The sequence below is a fragment of the Oreochromis niloticus genome, linkage group LG10 (genome assembly GCF_001858045.2).
Source record: "Oreochromis niloticus isolate F11D_XX linkage group LG10, O_niloticus_UMD_NMBU, whole genome shotgun sequence".
Lineage (NCBI taxonomy): Eukaryota > Metazoa > Chordata > Actinopteri > Cichliformes > Cichlidae > Oreochromis > Oreochromis niloticus.
Window position 1 is genome coordinate 9,328,596 of NC_031975.2, and position 20,447 is coordinate 9,349,042.

Consider the following 20,447-nt stretch of genomic DNA (forward strand, 5'->3'; position numbering starts at 1 on the left):
AGCTGTGAAAATAGAGTGGGGCAGTGTTGGAGTGAAAGCGGATGAGTAAATAGACCAATCACACTTTGAGGGCAAGGAGGGAAGAAGAAGAAGAACAGGTGTAGATTTAAGGGGAAGGAAACAAACGGAGGAGACAACTCGAGAGGAGTGAGCTGAGGGTAGCGTTTTAAAGGTCCGCGCGTTTGAACGTTAATTAAATGTTATCCACTGATGAACTGCCCTGTGATGAATTGTTTCCCTTCCCATAAAAACTGTGTATGCATCCCAGAGCGATGAAGGCAGGCCACTAAATCTGCCATCCATGTTTTTCATGCTCTCTGCTTTTGACAGTAATGAGCCAGGCCGGTATGATTGGCTGTTCAGAGGCTGATTAAAAGTAGTTCCTCCTAATACATGGATTTACTTTGACATTTCCTATGCGGGAAATCTAATAGCTCCTTCAGCAGTGGTGAGTGTAATAATTATTTTCATTAGCGCATCATTGCGCAGTTGTTGATTCTTCTCAAATGACAATCTGAAAACAATGTGACAGAAATAGGCTGGGTGAAGAACCTGCAGAAAATTGGCACCTCAAGTCTGCAGATCCCCTTGGATTCAGAGAGCTTTAAAGAGGACCTGTTAAGCTCATTCCCTGCTGTTTTTATTCTTGGACTCTACTAGGGTAACTTTGCATGATTTGCAGTTCAAATAATCCTTATTTATCCTATTCTGGGCATTGATGCAGTCTCTCAATCTGAAACAAGTAGTTTTAGGTACTCTATCCCATTAAAGGCAGCTCTCTTCTGACTGGCTGCCCCTCACAAATAAAAAGGTTTAAACAGCTGGTGGGTGCATCAGGTATTTCTAGAGAAAAAGCTCTAAAAACACTATCTGCTAAACATCAAACAGAAGTTAAGTAGTGCCAGGTAAACATGCTGTAGTAATTGCTGCAAACTACCAACTCCCTCAAGAGTTGTTAGAGAGTATAAATAGAGTTTAAAAAATAATGATTAAAAAAAAAAAGGCAATAATGAACTTTCAGTTTTTAGATAAAAACATCACAGCAGATGAATGCTAATGTTGCTCATTAACTACTGCATCTGTAAATAAGCATTGTTTTGCAACGTTAATGTCCACTAGCATCACATGTAAGCTTCATAAACCACACTGTACACTACTCTGCAATTCAATTCAATTCAATTCAGTTTTATTTATACAGCGCCAAATCACAACAACAGTCGCCTCAAAGAGCTTTATATTGTAAGGTAGACCCTACAATAATACATACAGAGAAAAAAACCCAACAATCATATGACCCCCTATGAGCAAGCACTTTGGTGACAGTGGGAAGGAAAAACTCCCCTTTAACAGGAAGAAACCTCCGGCAGAACCAGGCTCAGGAAGGGGCGGGGCCATCTGCTGCGACCGGTTGGGGTGAGAGAAGGAAGACAGGATGAAAGACATGCTGTGGACGAGAGCTACAAGAGCTCTACAAGTACAAGAGCTGCAGGGTTTGAGAATAAAGAAAAGTGTTGAGAAGCTGAGTTTTCCAGTGAGATACTAATAATTTGAATTACTTTCCAATATGTAATATTTAAATAGTAACTTACAGAGAGGGACAAACCAGCAGGTAAACAGACTGAAGCAACATTTCAGGTATATTTACACAGTAACGTGCTGCAGCAGTCAACAAGTTTAGATGCAGTAAATCATGTTCACGTATGAAAATTAGATTGAGAGGAAAACCAAAGCATAAGAAATATGAGAGTTAATGTGGGTTGCTTTCAGAGTGTGAATCTTGTATAACCGCACGTGTTTGTCTGGGTGATCATTGGCCTATGATAGAACAAGCAGGTGCTGTAAGTACTTATTCAAAGGCATAAACAGTTAAAGTGTAGTTTGTAATTTTGCTCAGTTTCACTAATTGAATTCATTTTCGCTCTTCATAATATCTTTGCTGGAGGAGCCAAACCTCCTGAGAAGTTTTTTTTTTTCCTTAACAAGCATTGACTTCAAACAATATTTACTCTCATATTAGCTAAAGTAAGCTGTAATTGTAGTGTATTCAAATCATTATGTTTCCTTCCTGTAAAAAAGCCTTATCATGCAAACGTAATTTGGTAGCATCTCACCAATCAGTGCTTCAAATCGACCTCGCCACAGGAGGCATAAAAAGAAATGCAAGGCGAGACAATCGGGAGCGTTTCAAACGCGCATGGAGCAGCCGCATTGAGGCTGCTATATGATGCAAAGTGGGAGACAAATTGCAGAGTTGCAGGCCGAAATGGTTCATGGAGTCGGCTGAGTCTGACATATTCTGCCTGCTGAGCTCCACTAATCACTGCAGCCTGTCACAGGCACGCCCCTCTTCTCCAGAGAGCAGACGATCACGCACCCGATCTCAGGGCAGCCACAGGCAGACCCCACATAACACACACATGCAGACACACCCAGGCAGCCCTCTTCACGCACATGCAATTAGATGTCAAACAGATCACAAGTGAAATGTAGTTTCCACTCCTTTTCTGCCTGGTAACAGAACAAAAATTCTTTTCTCTGTCCCCTTGTGTGTTTCTGTGACTCGCACAAAGCATAAAACTGCATACTACAGCATGAAAAAATCTCCATATCTATCATTCCTAATTGTTTTTCTATTCCACCCCCCATCTCCCACATACACACAAACAGAGGGGCCCATTTTTAAGCTGTATCAGTGTAATTGATGCAATGACTGGAAATAAACAGGCAATTTAAGTGCTGGACACCTCACTGCTCTCTCTCTTCCTCCTTCTCTCTTCACTGCTCTCTCTCTCGCCACTGTGTTTCTTCTTTGTCCCTCCTCTCACACAGACACTCACACACACAGTCACACATACTACTTTGTGGAGTATCTCACGATCGAACAAGGTGGAATAGGGGACAAGGTCAACATGCTGGGGGACAAAAAAAAGAACGTGTGAGACAGAGAGGAAATTAGGCAGGATAAGAATAGAGAGGGACAAAGGGCATCCAGAAAACATAGACCAATCTTGCAGATGACTCACGTCTGGATCATTCTGGTTTTGTTGTTCTTGCTTTTTAACGACAAATTTACAAGTCCACGAGAAAGCAAGAGATCGCAATATCGCCGTCCCAACTGCATTATTAACGTTTCTCTGTCATTGTAGCATTGACCAATATACCAGCTTATTCTCTCTGTTTGGAGGCCTGCAGCTCAGATGAGGTGCAATTCACTGAAAGCTTTAACTCCCCCCAACTAAAAAAATGTTTGTTCTAAAAAGTCTTTTCTGTGTGCGTGACGGGTCGCCTTCACTCGACCACTCAGCCGAGCGGACAGTGTTCCAACCTCTCCTGCCTGCAGCGAGTTTGGACCCAAAAAAAGACAGAAATAGCTCAAGCTGATCTAATCTAACGGGCCACGTCAATCTGACCACGGTGCTGCACCGAACATCTTCAGCTCTAAAGATCCTTCATGTGTGCATTTTCCATTAGTTACAAGCTATATGTCCAATTATGTACCCGATTGTCATAGTCCGCCTGCATGTGTGCAGCATTAATCTGATCCCTCTTGGTCCTCTTAGCATCAGTAGGGAACAGTCAAGCTGTATGAATATTAAAAGGTTGCTGCCAGTTGTGTATGCTACAGAGTTAATAATAAACGAGGTCTAATAATTTAATGACTCTGCATGTTGACATATCCCATGGGCTGCCATACTGTCTGTTCATGAGGTAATAGGAAAAGAAAATCAAGCATAAAATGATACAGAAGGACTTGGCAGTACTTGGTGAGAGGCAGAAGGCATAGTTTCCTCCTCTTTCTTGAGGCTTCCTCTGTTCTTAATGGGAAAAAAGCCTCTATTGTATCCTCACATGGTCCCAGATACCCAGATTGTTAGGAGCCAAAAAAACCAAAACTGTTTTGTAAAATTCGAAATACCCATTTGTTATATTGGACATTTTTATAACTGTTTGCTTAACCGTCGCAGTCATCTAGACATCGGTTGATCAGGAGCATCTTCGAAATGTTTTCCTCGGTCAGTGAGTCACAGGAAGATAATATTATTCACACAGCTGGTCCTGGCAGTGTAATAATAATGTATGCCAGGCAGGAAAATCAAAGTGTGGGATCATTTTGAGAGAAAAACAGGCAAACACTCAATTAGCATTTGTCAGCCTCAAACATGGCTTATTATTTGAAACATGTAAGGAGCCTCCTGTTAGTATGACTGCTCATTCTAGCGTTAGATAGGCAATCGTCTTGCTGGCTCACGAGACTAAATCATCTTTAACTTCATTTATTGCGTTTTGTTTGTTTACTGCACCCCAAATAGGCATATAAGAAGGTGGATGGAGTGTGGAAACCTGTATAAAAAGGACAGTTTTTTAAATAATTATTCACAACATTATTTATTCACTCCTGACACAGAAACAGTGTTACTGTCAGAACTGGTATTTTTCCCCTAATTTACAATCAAGGCTGCTTTTGTTGTTGTCATTAGCAGCTGTCTTGCTACACGTGTGCACTTTCATATTTATTTTTTAAATAACGTCTTATATTATATTTAGCGATTACAAATATTTATTGAGTTTAACAATGTCACTTCTCGCATTCTCTCTCAGTCAAAGACTCAAAGTCTCCCGCGGGCACAGCACCAAAGAATACATTTTCTAAGATTAAATGAATACGATAAACATGCAATAGCTGACTAACTAACTGAACTTACATCTACTAGTTACCTGGGACAATCTTTGACTGAGGGTAGACCGAAACTCTGATGGCATAACGTGCACTGTATTGAAACTCAATGAATTCAGATTTGAATGACATCAGCAGCTGCTGTGGTGGTGACTGAAGCCACAAAATTTCATATTTCTCCATATGGCTTGTGGGAGGTCAACCAGGTTTTTATCTCTGTCAGTAAACCTGCTGGCATCCATGGCTATCATTACATTTTGGGAAAAACTCTATTTTTGAACTCTGTCCATTTTGACCTTTGACCACAGCACTGCTGCTGCCATATTTTTAGGACTGATGACATTTGCTGTCCTGGTGGGGAAAATATAGCTGTCATCTCTCAAACCACTCGCCCTTGACTTGGGCCCATGGAGCAGCTCAACCTTGACTTGTATCTGGACATTACACTGACCACATTTTACAGAACTAATTACACACGTCCTCATCAAGACATCTCACTTGAGCAATAAGCACATTTTAAGTTTTTAAATTACTGAACTGCTAATCATACTCATTTACAGTAATAGTTATAAAACATTCACTTTTCTTTTGCTTAAAGCAAATAAATTTAACGTGAACAATTCAAATATGACTGTACTGTTAAACTATAAATTACAGCAGGCTGAAATTTAAACCATCAGTCTAAGAATAGGTACAGTATGCCGAATAGAAAATACACCCATCTAATTCATGCTGAATGTTTTATATTGATGTTCTGCATAACCTGCACTCTCCAAACAATTCTGCAACTCTGACTGTTAATAGAAGTAATTGAAAATCAGACTGTAGTTCAATGAATTCACTATGTTGATGTCCATTTTCTATCAAGTGGTTTGTATTAACCTGTTTTTTTGGTATGAAAATCACAGTTTGCTCACTGTTCTCAGGTTACGGTGATATGTGAAGTACAGAAAAAGTGATGATTTCTCTTGTCATTAGTCGGCTGTGTTGCACAGGCTAATGAGACTGAAAAACAGTCACATCCAGGACAAATGAATCCTGTTTAGGTTCAGGAGGATTATGACTACATGGTCAGTGGTAACAAATGCCCTAAAAAGCATTAAAGAGAATAAACACTTCAACAGTATTACTGATGTTAGCATAATGGTGATTACAGCACACCTTTCTAATGTAGGAGGCACTCCCTCCATGAGCAGGAAAATTAAAATCCTGATTGATCTAATAGGTTACAAGGTATTTCAAGGTATCCCATCATTTGGAAGTTCTTTATGTTTTTGTGCAGGTTTGTCTTACGCATTGAGAATCTTATGTTAACTTTGCTAAATGATCTAAATTGAATACTGTTCAGTACATGAGGAGGATGAATTGGAGAAACTGGAAGTAATGAGCATGAAGGCTACGCAGAGAAAATAGAAAACTGCCTGTAAAGCCTTGAGAACAGTTTGGGTTAGGACCCATTAGGTAATCATTGATGAAGTTTGATTGAACTCGGACCAATCCTGTAGCAATCCTTTTGAATTGTAGAAGGACGGACAAACAATGGATGCCTTTGCTGTGGCATGAGCCCATGTGTCCTTCAACCTGATGAGCTAAAAACTGCACTCGGGCCTCTTTCTCTTCACTTCAGGCACAAACACGCTGTAAACCCAACATAATATATTATCACCTGAAAGCTGATATGGCAAAAACATGCAAGTTGCAGTTCAACTCAATTATTCATCTAGGATCCTATTTAAAGCCCAATATGTACCCTCCCTCTACCTCCTTTTTGGTCTCAACTAACTCTTGAGGAGAAAAAAAAGACTTATATGCTGCTCATGAACACGTTACTGTATCAGATTAGTCTACATTTTAATGTTACTCACTGTATATAGTATAAATATCATTGCAGTTTTCAAATACTGTCATCATATAATTTATGTTACTTGCATTGCATAAGTATTTAAAATGTCAGCAGAGGGCCAGATGGGGGGGTGGAAAAAGATTAAATGTTCATTTTCACACACGATCGCACAACGTTTACCCAAATTCTGTTTGTGTGGTGTGTGATAATACAAAAACTGGCAGAGCGGTCCACAACATTTGAGCAGTAAAGATAAGCACACCACGTGAAAGAACGAGAACGTGGCGGTAAAGTGCAAACCGTTTATTGTCACAACTCAAGCAAAAGTGAGCAAAAAGAGCCCCCTAACAATGTTTTTTCACATACATGTATTCATGTTTCCCTGAGGAGGAATTGTAATAACTTTGATTAAAGGTTCAGCTTTGTTAGCTCCAAGTGCATAAATACATCCTCCCAGAGCTGCTGTTAGTTCTACTGTGTGGAAAGTCCTGGAAGTAGACGTTGCTCTCTCTCGCCCTTACACCCTAACGTTGCTCAATCTCCCTTGAAAGACTTCACGTCTTGATGCCAACATTATCACTGCAACCTCCTGACAAACAAACCCCCACTCATATAACAAAGCGCACTCACACAAACTGTGCATACACACATGCGTGCACGCTGTGTGTGCTCACTGCAGTGCCTCTACCTCATTGACCACAGTATAATACTTCATTAGGTATATAGCTGATTTTACCCTTCTAAGTGAGATTAGCTTTCTTTGTCTTCTTTTGGCCTCTGAGAAAGCTCCCTGCCATAAACCTTCTCTGCAGTCACAAAACCAATAACCTAAATGTCAAGAAATTTTATGTTTTCCTGGTATTTTTTAATCTCCAATCCAATTCCTTTATTCTCAGAAAGTGTGTGTACTGGAAGAAATCCATGGCCACATGACCAACTGTGACGCTGTGAAAATACATGCATAGGACTTCCATTTTATTAGTTTAAAAAAAACCCAGAGAAACCAGATAGTTTCATAAAAAAGATATGATCAAATTTTCCACAAAGATCATAAATCACAAAATGTTATGTTTTTGTATATTTAACAACTCTCCTCTTTAATATTAAACTCCTACAGTATAATAATCAAACTGCTTAAGGCAGTTCCATAAAGGGCAGTCATTTGTCTTTGTGCACAGTGCACAAGTTAAAAAATTCAGCAGGCAGGCCGGGGCCACGGAACTCCATTTTAAACCTTCTGAGAAATTTTCAGCGCAATTGATCATCGCACTTCATTTCACAAAGCACAAAGCCTGAAGCAGAGGGAGAGGACTGTTCAGTGGCAGGAGGAGGGAAGGAAATCAGAAACAGTAAACCTGTCCATCTGGGCACCGTCTGTGTGGGCTGGCGGTTATTGCACTCTGACAGTGCGTCCACACCGCGAGCGGCTGATGTGTCGCTGTAATCTGACCTAGTGTGGGCGGTGCAACAGGCTCTGATTGCTTCTGTGTTCTGCATTTGTGCCGCAAAGTATAGAACAGACGAATGCTGCATGTGATTGGCATAGGCTGGCTGCATGCAAGAGCTAAATGAGAGGCATTAATCTGAAACAGGAAACTGGGGAGAAAAACAAAGCTATTGGCATAAATTTGCACTTGCAAAAGTGGTAGTTTATCATGTAAAAAATGTACGTAATACAGCCCTGTGATGTAATGCATGTGTCATTTGTCGTGTTAAAGAGCTGAAATTTTGAAACTCTGACTTTTATAATACAACGGTCCCAGTAATTACATGCAATGTGATGTATTAACCACTAAATGCACTGTGCCAACTCGTGCTACTGTTGTACAATCAAGTTACAGCACCATTACAGAGGCTTATTATTCTATATTTAAATATAATTTTACCCAAGTAATCCTCCTCCTCTTTTAATTATCTTCCTGCCCTAATTTTGTGTGTTTAACACAAAGCCCCTGAAAATCTGGCTTAATTTCTCCATACACTAAAACTGAATACTGAAAATGACAACGAGCACTTTAACTGGCAGTTGAAGATATTTTAGAAGTTATATTTAATATTTATAGGAACGCAAGAATGCAGATGATTCATCTGAATCGTGAGCGTCACTTTAGAGTTGCATGAGCGACTCAAATCTCAAACATGTCCACGTCGCGGTGCACAGAATCTGTTATAATTTTGCACATCAATGAATCAAAAATGGTGAAGAAGAGAAAAACAAATACAAACAACTATCAATATATAAATATAAATTTTTTGATAATGATTTTTAGAGGTAAAAACTCAGGAACAATTTGAGAACTTTAATAGTTCTATTTCACAGACTGTAATCAAAAGGTTGCCTTTATTTTGAAACTCCACAGCAGAGATACAGCAACACTCGGGCTCTGTGAGCATTTACTCCTGAAAGTTTAGAAAACTGAGAGGAAACAGCTTCTCATCCATAAAATTCACAGAGGTGAAAGTTCAAACCCACAGCAGCACCCAGCTAGATGAGACGGGTCTTAAAATGCATTTTCATGTTATCTGGTTTTCCTTTGGACTTATTGCATTCACGTCTCTTTGCAGTTAAAGGGCAGCGGCCTACTTGTGAGCCAGTTCACCAAGCTTTCTGTGATGGTTTGTGAATTATTCATCTAAACACGATTGACCGGGGGGAGATTGAATTACGAGATTGATTGATCAGTGGGCTTGTAAAAAGGAATCCCAATGACCACTGAAACCCAAGTGTGACTTAAATGATTTGAGTGTGGAGCAGCATTAGCAGGCCAACATGCTACACCAGTATAGCCTCTCTGCTTTTAGTGCACGCCACAACTGACCAAAAATACTACATATAATTTAAGTGAAGACAATAAAGATCAAGGCTGGAACTTGCAAACATGTATTCTTCTCTGTTAGATGAGATTAATTAGTCTTGTTTTGGCTGCCCATTGATCTAAAACCCAAAGTTTTTAGTTTTAGTTATTTACAAAACGGGAAGAAAATGTTCCTGTGTGTATTTTTTAATTAGATCTACACTCTTTCTCCATTATCAAAATTGATGCTGATTAATTACCAAGATGTCTCCACCATAAAGAGCAGCAGTCTCTCCCTGTTCTGCTCCACCATTCGCCACTAGCCTCTCTTTTATATGTCATAAAGCAGCCTCTTTTCCATCAGCTTTTCACTGCGCTGCAAAGCCACATAATGCCATGTAGTGTAAAGGCTTCCTGTCTGTTCGGATAATTATACAAATGTCCCAACTGTTATTGGAGCAATCAGTGTTATGATGCTGGATGTTGAACTCGTGCTAATGGCACCAATAGAACGTTCGCGCAGAAATCAGATGTATACTGAAACGTCTGTGAAGTGTTTCTTGCCTCCAGCGGATTATTGTTGCTGTTGTTTCGGGCTCAGAATTGGATTCTCCCTCTCCCTCTATCTGTCTGTCTTGCCCATCAAAGCAAAACAACAAATCTCTGTATCACTGATTTTTCATTACCGCCTGTCTTGCTTTATCCCTCAAGGTTCAGCCTTGTGTTTTGTCTTTTTTTTTTGTCCTTTTTGTGCATTTTGTGTATTCCCACATAGTATAAAGTGCTGGAAATGCCCTCCTTCTGTACTAGAATAATCCCAGATTACAGATTGATATTCGCCGTGGGCATGCGATGTGTGTGTGAGTGTGCGCGTGTGTGTTTCCCTTTCTCTTGTATGCTTTGATTTTCTTGTACTCTCTATGTAGGCAATCGTTTTTTCCTGTAATTCCCTGTTTGCAATCACTGACCTGTGCACCTCCATAAACTGCTGTAAAATTCATCAATCAGGCCTCCATGCAACACTAATCTTGGATTTTCAGAACCTCTGTTCACTCTTCATCACCCAGAGAACCTGACCCAAATGTCAATTCCCATTTAGGGCGAAGGAATGAAAAGAAAGCAGCCTGCCGTTAGGGAATTCTGTGAAAATTATTAAAGAATAATCCTCCTTTTTCATGGCTGCTCCTCGTGTTTTTCAACACCACTTATAACTCAGCATGTCACATATGGCATGCTGAGTGATAAGATATAAGACTCGGCTAAGCTGAAGCTGTGCTGTTTGAAGTGTGAAGCTCTGTAAATGTGCAGGAGTCACAGCATTAGAGGTCAATTACTCTTTAATTTGAGTCAAATTCTAAGCGAGTAGTCTTTCTCCATCACGAATGAATATGTGTTTCCAAAAAAAATTCAAAGTTTTAAAATCAATACACATGCAACTGTTTTTTTTAATCATTTCTTGTCCACATGCTGCGCTTTCAAAGCTCGATTTTATGGCAGCTGCCTTCGCGGCCTCTGCTTCAAGACCGTCCAACCGGATTCATTTACAAGCCTTCTGTGGACGTACATGTTTTAATGACCACAAAGATCCGTGGGCAGCCGAGGAGTGTAATGCGCGCCGCACACGCTGTTTGAGCTAACCGAAAGGAAATAAAAGAGCAGCAAAAGGAGGATCCACAGCATGCATGAGTCAGTCACGTTCAAATGTGTATTTTCTCAAGTCACTTGGCAAATATCTGCACTTGGTTTGGCATGCCCACTGTACCCTACTGGCTGCCAGCTGTCACTCAGGAAGACGGAAAGATGGAGGATAGAGAAGGAGAAGAAGAAGAAGAGCGGGGAGAGATAAAGGGGGTGGCGATGATGTGAGGACACGAGCCCCGAGGCTCTCTTTCTTTCTTGTTTCTCATTTGTCTCTCTGATGATAACAAAAAAAAACACACCAGCTCAAAAGAAGAGGGCTCGACATCACAGAGAAAAGGAGAAAACGACACTGAAGGAAAAAGGAGCGAGAAGGCGAGCGTGATGTGGAAGGGAAATATGACTAACCATTTTTCATGTTGATGGAAAAGTTGCTAAATATGCAGGCCGCAACACAGTGATTCCTAATACATTAGTCCAAATGAGTGCACCCTAGGGTTTCCCATGACATTAACCATATACAGCAACGTGGTATTTTATGCATACTTTGAATTGCTTTGTTTGCAGAGGACTACACATTTACCCACCACCTGTTGCAGTATTCATTACAGTACTCCTCCGACTAATTAGCACAGACTGGGGAAAAATAAAGCTCCGCTGTAGAAAGAGAAGCTCCTTGGGAGGGGAAAAAAAGGCTCATTTTAGCCAGAACAAAAACAGTCATCCCTTTGGGTTCGGATTCACTTTTCCTCCTCTAATTAAGCAGGCGCGGGCCCCGGTTTATTGTGCCAGCAATGACAAACAGGTTCCAAAATATGATGGAAATACAAATTCATCAATGCGAGTGAAAAATGGGATGCAAAAGGACTCATCTTGATGGTCTCATCTTCATGAGCACAGGAAGTAAATGGTGGAGGGGGAGGGGTGCAATGGGTTGTTCCCTCAAACTACAACGACTAGTAAACAGCGGGAAAATGAAGCATCCGTTTTTTTGTGTGTGTATGTGCGTTTTTTGTTTTTAGCAAAAGCTCATTTTCCACTTGCGTGTGATGAATGAAGATTGTTGTGAAGCCTTAAAGGAGCACCGCTGCACTAAAAACATACTGTATAAAATCTGGTGTCATGATTGCTCTCTCTGACTTGGAGGCCATCAATCAACAGCCACAGAGTAAATTACTGTAAGGAAAGAAAAAAAAAGGTCAGCAGCATGTCTGCCGTTGTTTTGGAAAACACTGTAACTCAGCACACTGGATTCGATGTGAAGTTGTTCCATATATTCTTTGCTCAGCTGCGGCAGATTTACAGATTAGTAGAGTTCTTTAAACCTTTCATGTTACATGAGTGGACAAGACACATGCGGCTTCACCCGCCAATCGCATTTCATCTCATGGGAAGCTTTTAATATTTAATTCATTTTTGCTCATGCTATAGTTCACATCTGAGCAGCCCTTTGAAGCTTGGGTGGCTCTGCCATTTTTTTTTTTTGTAATATCTGTGTATATTTTGTCAGGAGATGTGGGATCAAGCTTGATTACTGACAAACAAAACTAAGCCCGCGAGCTTACGGTTTTCATAAGATACTTGTTTCTTTGATTTAAAGCACACAAGAAGGTTTAAAAGATACATTCAGAGACTAGCGCTGGATTCAGCAGTGTCAATACTTTGGGGCCTCAGAAAGCCTACTTCATGTCTCATTTAGCACTGCAGCATATTTGAGAAAAACACCATTAACGGCCGCTGTTTTTGCATTTTAGACTCGAAAGGTCTCAGCGTTTTTAAATCGACTTTGAAAATCACTCACTCAGATAATAATTATCAGTAAGCGAGCTTCACCTTAGACCTCAAATCCCAACAGTTTTTGCCTGAGATACACAATAAAAAATCTAGGATAGCATGAACATGTACAAAACTGCACCGTCGACCTAACATAAGCAGTGTTTTCCTGTGCAGCAGTGGCGCTCTGTGTTGTATAACAGCAGTTATGAGCTACATATTGTTTATAAGATATCAGTATCAGTGTGTCTTTCTTCTATTTCACTAGCGTTTCTTCCAGGCAGAAGTTTGGATTTTTTTCATTACTTCTTCCAGACGTTATCTACACTAGATCTCCTTCATCATGTGTACCCTGAGCCTGTTACTAAAATGAAGAATGAATGAAAATTGAAAGAATTTGCTTTTTCACTCTCTCAACATGGCAATACAATGTATGAAGGAGGAAATAATATTGCCTGTGGAAGAGCAACGCAGGCTCTTTTGAGACCGCCAAATTGTGATTTTATTCCAGCTCAGTGCGCTCACACGAGCAGCTTCGAGCCATTGATGTCTGTTCCCACAACTATTGTTATTCGACATTCAATTCAGGAGACTCTAGAATATCACTTATTCCAAAAGTAAGGCCAGCTATTGGGCAGTGACAGCGCGGTGATGACCCCGCATCCTCGCGCAGCTTTCATCTGCGCCGAGCTTTCATCTGTCCGTGAACTGGTCGCTCTGCATGCGTGGCCAAAGTAGCACTGTTCTGAACGTCACCATGTTAAACCTGCTTCCTGTTTTTTCAAAGACCGAAACATCAAGAGGCTTTTTTTCCCTGTGAAAATGGTAGATGTACAAACTACTGAAATGGACAAAATTAATGCAGGAAGCTTTGTTTCTGTAGCCTCCAACCACAGTAAATGGTTATATCACCAACACAGCTGATGCAATCAGAAAAAGATATGCAGTGCACACACAGTAAGACTAGACTGAGGCATAGCAGGGGAGGAAGAGCAGTTCCTGTCTGGTCTTTTCTAATGATATCATTAAATTGCCAATTTCTCATTTTTGCACCTAGAATCCATTTTAGAACATGAGCTGAAGCCTTTTCCACATTTAGCAAAAGGACTGGTTGTTAAGAGTAACAGCAGTGGTGGATTACGCCACCCCCCAACCCCAAGTCCCCCACCCAATCTGCAACACCCGTCATGTTCCAAGTGTCTTCATTAGTTTGTTTTGCAAATGTGTATTGAGATTGAGCCTCCCCAACTCCTCAACGTCACCATCACTCTCCACAAAAGGCTGACCACTTCAAACGGGGGGAAAAAAGAACTATTAGTGACGATTTAAGACAAAAAGAAGAAAACAAGCACTTTGGTTGCGTTCCTGACAGCTCCGTCCCCGTTTAGAAGTTCAGCACAGCAATCTTCCTCTCATTGTTTAGCTGGGAGAATCCATTTTGCCCTAATTCAGTGGGCCTAAATAAATGTTGGGCTTTTCTCACTTCAGTCAGACAACTCACGTTTAAATGAAGGATTGATTAGATCAGCAGAATAAAGGCTCACAGCTCCCTGCAAAATATATTATGTGATACACGTGGAAACCGGGAGGTTATGAGTAAACATCCCTCAGAGCCTGCAGGTGGATGTTGGGGTGGTGAAGGGGTTGAAACAGGAGTTGGAGGTGCAGGGCATGCAGCAGCGGCAATGACACGTCAGATGGAGAGATGGCAAACGCTGCAGCTTAAAATCAGATGTGATGAGAGCGAGGCATGTTAGCCTGGCTGAACTGGCTCGCAGGCTTCACTCCTTTTTTGACAGGTGAGATTTCTGGTTCCCCTCGTGTGAGGATAGACCACCATGAATTATGTCATGAATGTAATCATTTGTGGTTGTTCCATTTTGATTCTTGGAGCCAAAATATTTTTAAAAATGTCACATTTGAATGTTTTTTCACAGCACCTGAAAAGAATTCTTTCGTCTCAGCTGGCATTTCAATTACATGCCAGTTTGCAGAAAGAGTCAATATAGAGAGCTGGTGTCGTCAGCTGCTGTGCATAATTGTGCGAGGCTTGATGTTGTACAAAAATCTCTTTTCTGTTTTTTTTTTCCAGAAGTAAAGACTGCAAGCTGTTAATAAAGCATTTATAATTTTCTGCTGGCTAATACCGAGTCATTAGAATATCGTATAGCTAACTGTTTTGCAATCAACATTACAACAATCGACGGCAATTAGTGAACAATCTGAAATGTTTTTCTGTCCTTTGATATTTTATTTGCCTTGGAAGGATTTCGGTTTGCAGTGCATGTGCTGATATCGCCGTTCGCGCTCTGCCAAATAAATAGCACTCATAAAACTCAGGCGTCTGCTGCACAGGATGGCAGGAAGTTTACAATAAATGTCTGGGTAAATCCACAAAAGACGGTGTTGCCAACTCTTCTCCAATGAAATACGCTAATGGCTGCTCAAAAAGTCACACAAAGACGGTGAGGTAACGCCTTCATTTACATGAAAATTATGATAATGGCTGTTTATCATTTCAGTGAGAGAATTTAAGACATTAGTGCAACATAGATGAATGTTTAAAACTGTAACATGGAGATGTCACAAACTGGAGGTAGAAAGAGACACATCCTGTCAGAAGCTGTCCTTCTCTTGTCTCTCAGCCAGCTGACTAACACTAATCCAATGAACCTCAGTTTTGTCAGCAGTAGTTCAACGTGCTGTTTACCCTGCAAATGTACAACTAATTAATTTGTGGTCATGGCCAAAGATAGAGGATGTCCAGCTCAGCGCAGGCCTGTGGCAAGGGTACTGACACTGAAGGCCACGCTGGTTCCAGAAAGCTCTGCCTACACCTCCTTTTCTTCCCTTCCTCCCCTCTAAATGTGTTCCCTGAAGAAGAGAGGGACTGTGTTTCTGCTCGTGCTGCTGCAAATGGCATGTGGTTCACCAACGGCTTTCATTAGAGCAAAGGGGGGGGGGCAAAAATGCATTTTAACTATGACGGATCCCTAAACTGCCATGTCCTTATGGACATTTTAGCTCTTTACAAAGGAGCTGTAAAAACTAGTTTTTTAACAATGCGCTGATTACTGAAAGAGAGCATGCATGAAAGCACAAAGGATGCCACAATGCCTGTGACACTACAGATGATAAACACTCGCCGCTTTGTCGTGTTAAGGCCTCGCGAGAAACTGAAGTGTGCTCAGTTTCATCAAAAATAATAACGATTAGTACTCGAGCATGTCCCTAATCAGCGTTCTTTTACCACTATGACACTGAAAATAACACAGTGAGATTCTCGGAATGACTTACCTTGCAATTAGCAGCACGAGTCAATAGCGAGTATAGGTGCTTTCCGTCAAAATCAATTTGAACTTATTTTGATGAGCTGTTTTAATCCTGGTTTTCAGTCCACCTCCAGTGTGTTCTGACAGGTTTCCACCTACTGCCCAATACACTGCAAACCATCAATTTTTCAGCTCTAATGGCAACAATGGGTAGCGGGAAGGCTGTCATTCCTATAATGACTGTGCTGTCATGAATATAATGGCTCTGCTGTTATGTTTTATGGACGGGAAGTTCACGCATTCCCACTGTGAGCAGGCAGCACTGTAGCTGAGGCCAGCTAGCTAGGATGTGCTGGAATTGCATCACTCCTGTGTGATTTTGTTGCTTTGCAGCAAGACTGAGTTGTCTCTGACGGTAAAAACAAAATACAAATATAAGGAAAAGAAGCAAGGTCTCAGTTAAAGCTGCGATGTTGCAGACGTGTAGCCAGAAGTCGTCCATGTACTATTTTCTTGCCTTTTCTGCACGATTTTGGCAAACAAATCCTGTAAGGAACCAGGACAAAATGACCGCGTGCTCAGTCACACTTCAATAGCATCAATAAGCCATATGTCAGCGGGTAATGTCACCTTCCATTTACAGCCAATTGAAATGAGCCCTAATGATTTGGGACCGGCTTATCACTGGCAGCAGCAGCACGACTTTGTGATCTGCCACAGGTTGCCAAGTAAGGCACACTTACAGCAAGCTGATCATTACGGAAAGTAAGCCCCGAGGCCAAATGGAATAATGAATGGCCTCCCATACATTATTACATATCTCACCAAAGACATTAATCATCCTACAATGTATTCTGTTTTTACATATCTTTTTTCCTTTAATGCAGTGAAGTAATTAACGCAGCAGCTCTGACAAATGTCTGTATACACTGTTTTCACAGTGTTACAACAGGCGACAGTGGGCCACTCTTTGGACCCTCCTGGCTATAAAAGGTATTGTGCCTTCCAAATAAACTTTTGTATCCTTGCGCTCCACTCTGGGTTTTGTAGTAGCAGAGGATCACTTCGCCAAATAACACACTGGAAACATCACACAAAGACTCTCATGCTACAAAGCAGTCGTACTACATTATATTGTGCCTCCTCCACCGTCCACAAAAGAATGAATTAGAAAGCAGCACTATTCAATAACCATGTTAATGACCGGGCATCTAATAGCACGGGAAGAGGCCGCATTGTGCCCGAGCTCATCACGCAATTGCAAATCTCAACTGCTTGCTTCTATTGATGTATGATGAGGAAATGCAAATCAATTCAGCAACGCTGTGCAGCATCAGCATCACAGCTACAGAGCAACCACCATGGATTCTTAAGGCTTTAAAAAATCACAAAAAAAAAAAAAAAAAGGTGTGGAGAAGTCACAAGAGTGAGCGATGTAATCAGCGAGGCCATTCAACATGCCTGCCATCATCACTGCCAGTCCCAGGCTTCGGTGCCAGCAAGTCAGAGGGTAACCTATCCAGGAATACCTCTTCCAACTTTCACGAGATGAATTCCTTTGGAGATGCCATCTGTTTGTCTATCGCTCGAGTGCCATGTGCACAGGTTAGATTAAGTTATTGCAGCAGGCATGTCTCAGGCCTGTGCAGTTCCTTTTTCATGTGTGTCCTTTTTTTTGCTATTTTTGCTCATCAAGTGCCCCTCTGTGGACTTTTGTCAAAGGTTGCTTGTAAAGTTCACTAGACTATTCAATAAGCTGCAGGAGAAATTTGGTCCAAGTAAGATGGGGTTGCTCAACCTCATCAAATCCTTCCATGGAGAGAGACTAATACTTGAAAATGGTTTTCCTCAGAGTTGCTAAAGAGACAGTTTGGCGCAACGCAATCTGAGAATCCAACAGACAGATAGCCAGTGTTTTTTGCAGGAGCCAGTGGATATCCGGCTCTCAATTTCCATTTACAAATACAGAGACATTTTTAAAATATGAAGCTGGCATAGCAAATGTTTATCTGATACATTTGGGGGAGGGGAATGTCGCCCCTCTTTTGAGAGAGTCCAAAACTGAGTCAGTCAGTAGCACTGTTCCTCAAACACGTGAGCCTCAGAGCCCAAAGACTTGTCACAGGTTCTGCATATTCATGTGTAAAAATCTATTGATGACGACTGGAACCTGTGCAAATACAGGACATTTATATTCTGATGGTGTAGAAAGACCCTGCAAAATTGGAATCTCTCCCACTATTCTTTTGCATTTTGTTCACTTTTTTGTATATCAAAGCAGTAAGTTGAAAAAAAGCTATTAATGCACAAGCAACTGTTTCTCTTTTTGTAGGCTTCAGTTTGTTACATCTTGTGCTGATTCCATCTCTTTTCCCCAACTTAATGACATTTTAATCGGCGTACATGGTGGGAGGGTGGCTGCTGCGTTTGTAATATGTGCACCAATTCTGCCCGCAAGCCTTTATCGCACAAGTCAGTCGAAATTTAGCAAATGGGTGGGGCTTTTACAACTCACCTGACCAACTTTACAGTCTTGATTCATCCAAGGAGCTGGGATGAGGAGTATACAGGATTTCCGTAAACTGACTGATTCTTGGAAACACTGTTTTGCAGCAAGACCCAGTTGCACATTTAAAAAGCACACATAGTTCCTCCACATCCACATTACACATGTAAATATGAAATACCTCAGCTGTATACTTACGCCTTTGCTGCTTCACTAAGCTGGTTTTTCTTTGCATGTAGATGTGCGCCAATCACCACCTAATCCCCGTAGATTTTATGGTGTGCCTTCCCTTTTGTTTGAATATATATCCAAGCGGGGCCTCCGAATCGAGAACCACTGCTTAGATATATATGTGTGTATAACTGCCAGTTATCCACTGAAACCCGCATCCTCAATCAAGTGGTTTGGCATTTGCAAAGAGCCGATTGTATTGTTTCCCAGACAGACCTAATTGCTTCTTGAACCGTGGCACAAACACAAAACCAATATATGCATGGTAAAAAAAATAAATAAATAAAAAATAAATAAATGTGTGTGTGTGTGTGTGTGTCAGGTACTTGTTGGGCTATAACGCGCCATAAAACAGATGATTTCTTTTTTTCTTTTCCACATCGGATGATGACAAGCATATTGGCAGTCCGCGCACATCAATCAAGGCTCACCTACCGGATGATGCTGCTTTCGGATGCCACGCTTTTCTCTCGACTGTTTGATGCAAAGTCCCCGAGATCTGGCCGCCTCTGTCCCCGCACGGGTCCTCCGGTGTCCTCCAGAACCAGGTGTGACCACAATCTCGCCTTGTTGTATTCCCATATGTTGTCGCCAGCGTAATTATGAACGCTCCAGTTGATCAGTGACTGGATACCCTGTGTGATCATGTGCTGCCAGCTCTTCTCTCTCTCTCTCTCCCTCTGTCTACTCTCTGTAACTGCTCCCTCCGCCCGATTATCTCCCCGCTGCGGCACTGGCTACATGGAAATACGGAGAAATAAAACGTGCCTGACTCGCCGGCGAACTTGTGCGCCTTATTATGGTAATTAGTCACCGGACCGGTCCGTGCCTGCTCACCCGTGCATCTTTCCAAAATACGCTGGCTCTCAGCTCTATCTGCTATTTGCACTCAATAAATTGCCCCCGAGACGCTGTTTTATTTATTTTTTTCCTGAAAGAGAGAGGAAAAAAAAGAAATCCACTCCAATGTGCCGACTGAGACTGAAGAAGAGGAGCAGAGGAGAGAAAGACTGAGGCGTAAAAGGATGGATAGGATTAAAGGAGAAGGAGGAGCAAGCTGAAACACATTTGTGAACGCTTTTCCTCTATTTGCCATTAGAATGAGACTGAATCATACCGTGCATATTTCACAAATCTATCTATCTTGCAGCTCTGAGTCATTCTCCCTTTCTCGCTTTAACTAATGGAGGTCCCTTTTTTGTCTTTCCTTGTTCTCTATGATTAGATGATCATACTGTAATTAGAGCTCCACTCTGATCTGGGAAGCATGTTTGCCAGTTAATGATTCTGTCCAACCAGGCACTGTTAGTCCAACCCTTGACAAAGAACATTTTTAAAGTGGCCCTCAAATCTGTTCCAGTCTCCAGAGTGATGTGGACCACAGCTCTCTGTGGGAGGAACTGAGTTGCGTGAGCACTGTGAGTGTGGAGCTCGCTGGCAAGGCTGAAATCAGAGCAGCTGCTTGCATCTCAGTTCTCTATCTAAAACCAATACAGCTACAGAGCTGTCCACGAATCAGCTGGCGTGTTTAGGTTTGGCATCTCCTCACCCTCCCTTTCATTATACGTACATAAAGTACGCTGTTTCCACAGCTTTAATATTGTTTCACCTCCCTAATTTATATTCTGTGGGAGGCAGATTTTTGTACATAAAAGGCAAACCTGTATGCAAAAATCTGTGGCTCTTATAAGAGCAGAGCAGCAGTCTGTTGCAT

At 41.4% G+C, this 20,447-nt stretch overlaps 1 protein-coding gene across 2 annotated transcripts in view; it reads right to left on the reverse strand.

Annotated features, from left to right (window-relative positions):
* Window positions 1-19,755, reverse strand: part of flrt1a (fibronectin leucine rich transmembrane protein 1a) — a 42,852-nt gene extending 23,097 nt beyond the window's left edge. The window contains exon 1 of one of the 2 annotated variants that reach the window (XM_005471958.4): window positions 19,169-19,755. The gene's annotated coding sequence lies outside the window, so the exon portion shown is untranslated. Of the gene's footprint in view, window positions 1-19,164 lie in introns of both variants that reach the window. The other variant, XM_025910968.1, reaches the window with a different exon arrangement.
* Between the last annotated feature and the right edge of the window lie 692 nt (window positions 19,756-20,447).